The following is a 5,071-nucleotide window of genomic DNA, read 5'->3' as shown; positions in this document are numbered from 1 at the left end:
TTCGCGAGTACACACTGGAATTCCACAAGCAGGCAGCAAAGCTCCGAGACTACCCTGATCATATTTTGGCTGAGATGTATCGATTGGGACTCAACGCAGACATCCGAGAAACGGTTCTGAAGACCGTCAATCCTGGCACCCCAGATGGGACGGTTGATGTTGGCGGTTGATGTTGATGTTGTTTTGCCTAAGAATTTACGTGCTCTGCATTCTGTTTTTCACATGAGCCTGTTGAAGAAGGATCCTGGTCCGTCTCCCTGGAGACCAACAGTTACTCCTCCTCCACCTGTTATTTTGGAAGGGGATGAACATTTTGAGATCGCTGATATCCTTGATTGTAAATTGAAACGTGGTAAACTCTGGTACCTTATCGAATGGGTTGATTTCGGTCCCCAGCACCGCGAATGGGTGGAAGAAGGGGATATTCGGGCCCCTTACCTGATCCGTAGTTTCCACAAGAGGTTCCCGGACAAACCGGGAGGTCTCCCGCCCAGCCCGGGAGATCTCCCGCCCGACCCGGGAGGTGTGTTGTAAGTGTATTTTAAGGGGGGCAGTATGTCAGCAAGCTGCCATTCTGTTTTCTGTGACCTCTGTGTACATATCCTTTCCCTGTTGCACCCGGCTTGTTTTCTATCATCCTGCTCCTGCGTTGGAATGCACAAGATAACTGCTGGAGGTTGTGTGGGGGAGAAGATGCTGTAATGCTTGCCTATTGCTTTTCTCATGAGTACTGCACCTGTGTTTTGTCTGATGTTCTGCCTGGTTCCCATGGACTGGGCGCGCAACCGTTTCATTAGCCCGCCAGCGGGAATGCTATTCATTGGATCTGTATCTGTTTGAATTTCCTTTATTATGCTTGACCTAACTGTGTATCCCCAGTTCTAACAAAGAACGTGTTTGAGTATGTCTTCAACGCTTTGAAATAAATTTTGCTTTTCTTGAAAACGTGGATTTATTCTCGATGCTTGGGGATCCAACATATAGTTAGTACAGAATGCTGCAGCCAGAGTGTTAGCTGGAGTGCATCACTGGGACCTTATTTGGTTTGTGACAAATTTTGCTTTGTAATTCAATCCATGCCCATCCTTACTTCACACATTTGTGAACATGTATATACACAGAAAGATAGGTGCTAAATATGTATAATCACACTGGTACCATCTCACATGTACAAAAATCATAACTGACTAGATTAATGCTCTCAAAGATGGATACACAATAAGTTCATGCATACATGGACTCAGGGCTTTTTTTGTAGAAAAAGCCCAGCAGGAACTCATTAGCATAATAGGCCATACCCAACAGCAGAAACTCATTAGCATATTAGGCTACACTCTTGACAGCACAGCTCATTAGCATATTAGGCCACACCCCATGCCTTCCCTTGGCTTGCCTGGGCACCCCGCGGCTGTGGAGAGCTCGGGCAAGCCGGCCCTTGGACAGGCTGGGGAAGGCACAGGGAGGCATTTAAATGCCTCCCTGATCCTTCCAGGACCCAGCCTGGCCCCCCCACCTCGGAGTCTCCAGGCCTTCCCTCTGTAGCCACACACACATAGGTTTTGGCTGTAGTGGGCATGGCCAACTCTGAAGCCAGCCAGAACTCCGTTCCTGTGCATTCCTGCCCAAAAATAGCCCTGCATGGATTCTTTGCACTGGTACTCTGTTAGCAAACTTACACAGAAAAGCAAATGAAGAAACTCAAAGACTGATAGATAAATAAATACACATCAAACTCACAGATTAACCCAAGCAGACAAAAGAAGGAAAAATTCACTTTAACAGTGTGGGGGGGGAGTTAATAACAAGAGCTATTTTAGACAGGCATGTTCAGTCGCTTGAGAACTGCAGTGTCATGGTGACTCTCATGTGCTGTCTCAGATGAAATGCAGAACTGTCACACTAAACTATCAGTCCTCCTAACAGCAAAGTGACACTAAACACACACACACACACACACTGCTATGATCACAAAATACATCAAGCCCAGGTCACCCACAAACAGGGTAAGGGGTTTAACATTGTAGGGGGAATCTCAGGTATGCAGGGTTCGTTTGTTTATTTTATCCCAAAAAAATGTATATCCCACCTTTCTGCCCTCAAAAGGGTCACCAAGGCAGCCAACAAATTAAAATGTACATAATAAAATCACATTTTACAACCAACCACAAAGAACAACAGCACTGCACTTACACCAGCCTGGTGTAGTGGTTAAGAGTGGCAGACTCAAATCTGGAGAACCAGGTTAGATTCCCCTCTTCTCCACATGAAGCCTGCTGGGTGGCCTTGGGCCAGTCACAGTTCTCTCAGAACTCCCTCAGCCCCACCTCCCTCACAAGGTGCCTCTTGTATGTAGGGGAAGGGAATGTGATTGTAAGCCACTTTGAAACTCCTTAGGGCAGAGAAAAGCGGAGTATAAAAACCTTCTCTTCTTCTTCTTCTACTTCATTTACACCTTTTATACCATGTCTTTTTCCACAATAGGGACCCAAAGTGGCTTATATCATTTCCCCTTCCTCCATTTTATTTTCACAACAACCCTGTGAATTAGGTTAGGCTGAGAGAGATTGAGTGAGCACCTTGAACAGAATGAGTTAATTGGTAGTAGCCAGCATGCGTTTATCAAGAATAAGTCATGCCAGACCAACCTTATCTCCTTTTTTGACAGTTACTAAAATGGTTGACTCTGGCAATGCTGTGGATATAGTGTATCTAGATTTCAGTAAAGCATCTGACAATGTTTCTCATGATATCCTTCTGGTTAAGTGTGGGCTGGATGGTGCAACCGTTGGATGGATTCATGGTTGGTTGAAAAATCATACCCAACGAGTGCTCGTAAATGGCTCTGCGTCTACGTGGAGGGAAGTCTCGAGTGGAGTGCTGCAGGGCTCGGTCCTGGGCCTGGTGTTCTTCAATGTTTTTATAAATGTCTTGGAGGAAGACATAGAGGGGATGCTTATCAAATTTGCAGATGACACGAAGCTGGGTGGGACTGCTAATTCTGAAGAATTCAAAATTATCTAGATAGGCTGGAGCACTGGGCTGAGACAAATAAAATGAATTTCAATAGAGATAAGTGCAAAGTCCTATACTTAGTTACAAAGAACCAAAGGCACAGATATAGAGTGGGAGGGACTTGGCTTGACAGCAGCACATGTGAAAGGAATCTAGGTGTTCTGGTTGATCACAAGCTAAACATGAGCCTGCAGTACAATGTGACTGTGAAGAAAGCTAATGCAATTAACAGAAGAATTGTGTCCAGATCACGGGAGGTGGTAGTTCCGCTCTATTCTGCTATGGTCAGGCCTCACCTGGAGCATTGTGTCCAGATCACGGGAGGTGGTAGTTCCGCTCTATTGTGCTATGGTCAGGCCACACTTGGAGTACTGTGTCCAGTTTTGGGCACCACATTTTAGGAAGGATGTTGACAAGCTCGAGTGTGTCCAGAAGAGGGCAACCAGGATGGTGAGTGGGTTGGAATCCAAGTCTTATGAGGAAAGGCTGAAAGAGTTGGGTATGTTTAGCCTGGGAAAGAGAAGGCTTAGAGGGGACATGATTGCAGTCTTCAAGTATTTGAAGGGCTGTCATGTAGAAGATGGAGCAGATCTATTCTCTCTTGCTCCGGATTGCAAGACTAGATCTAATGGGTGGAAATTACAAGGGAGTTGTTACTGGCTAAATATCAGGGGAAACTTGCTAACTGTAAGAGTGGTTGAGCAGTGGAACAGTCTGCCTCAGGAGGTGGCGGATGCCCCTTCACTGGACATTTTCAAGTGGAGGCTGGATGACCATCTTTCGGGTATGTTGTAGGGCTATCTTTCAGCTGTGCTCCTGCAGAATGCAGGGGGTTGGACTAGATGACCTGCAAGGTCTCTTCCAACTCTAACATTCTATGATTCTATGACTGGCCCAAGGTCACCTAGGAAACTTCCACAGCAGAGTTAGAATTCAAATGTGGGTCTCCTAAATCCTAGTCTGACACTTTAACCATTCCAGCACTCTGGCCTCAACAGTATAAATTAAGAAAAATGGGGGGAAACCTTCAAACAGCTCAATAAGGACTGAATATAGTTCAGATGGGACAGAATGTTGGAAGCTGCTGAGGAGCTGTTAAGAGGGGGAAAGGAGGGAAGAGAACGGACAATTTGTTGTATTTGTTTACTAGCCTGATACCTGTGCTTCGCTATGGTATTTAACTTCCGTAAATCCAGTTATAATACTGATAATGTAAAGTCTGAAATGTAACATTTGTTGTAGGAATTCCAATGGAGGAGACTGTAGTGTAAAAAATGAAGTGAGACATACATACTTTTTTTCCTCTCTACTCTGTAGACTGCTGGGGCGGGCTCCCTCATGGCTTTAAGCACCCTGCACCTGACAGACAACCGTCTGTTAGGTGTAGAAGGTGGGGGGGAGTGTGTTGGAAGCCATCAAAGAGGCTGGGCCAGCAGCATCGCTAAGATGATCCTGCTGGGGCGGCGTCCCTCTTTGGGATGAGGGATCCCTCCTTCTGCAGCTGTAATGTATTCTTAGCTGCCATGAGTACATGAGGATGTATGGGAAACCTCCCATAGGGAAGCAATGTTAAGCTTCGTCTTGGACAGAGGATTCTCGTCCAAGACACACGACCCAATCACATTCAAGCAAGCTGCAAGCGGGAACGTTTGTGATTGGTCCTTATGCGCTCAACCTGATAGGTTGTTATGTGTATAGTGGGAGTGGCTATGTTAGCCGGGAATGTTTAAATACCGGGCAGTTTCAATGGGCAAACTGTTCGGGCTATCAGATGTTGTACCGTGTCGAAGAAGTGAAGAAAGAGCTGAATAAACTTGAGTCTTTACTGAAATCACTCTCCGACTCATTGTTAAGCGCCGGACTTAACACAGGGCTAAGGCAATCTTGCTGAACAAACCTCCCCAGCAGCTGTAAGCATCCCACCTCCTCTTCTACATCTGACAGGCAGCTGCTTGTCCATTGTAGAAGGGGGAGGGGGAGGAGTATTAGAAGCCACTGTGGAGGCGGGGCTGGCAGGATCACTAAGGCGTTACTGCTGGGGCAGGCTCCGTTGTGGCTT

Source organism: Gekko japonicus, unplaced genomic scaffold, assembly GCF_001447785.1.
Source record: "Gekko japonicus isolate JY-2015 unplaced genomic scaffold, Gekko_japonicus_V1.1 scaffold111, whole genome shotgun sequence".
Lineage (NCBI taxonomy): Eukaryota > Metazoa > Chordata > Lepidosauria > Squamata > Gekkonidae > Gekko > Gekko japonicus.
This window is presented reverse-complemented; position numbering follows the sequence as displayed.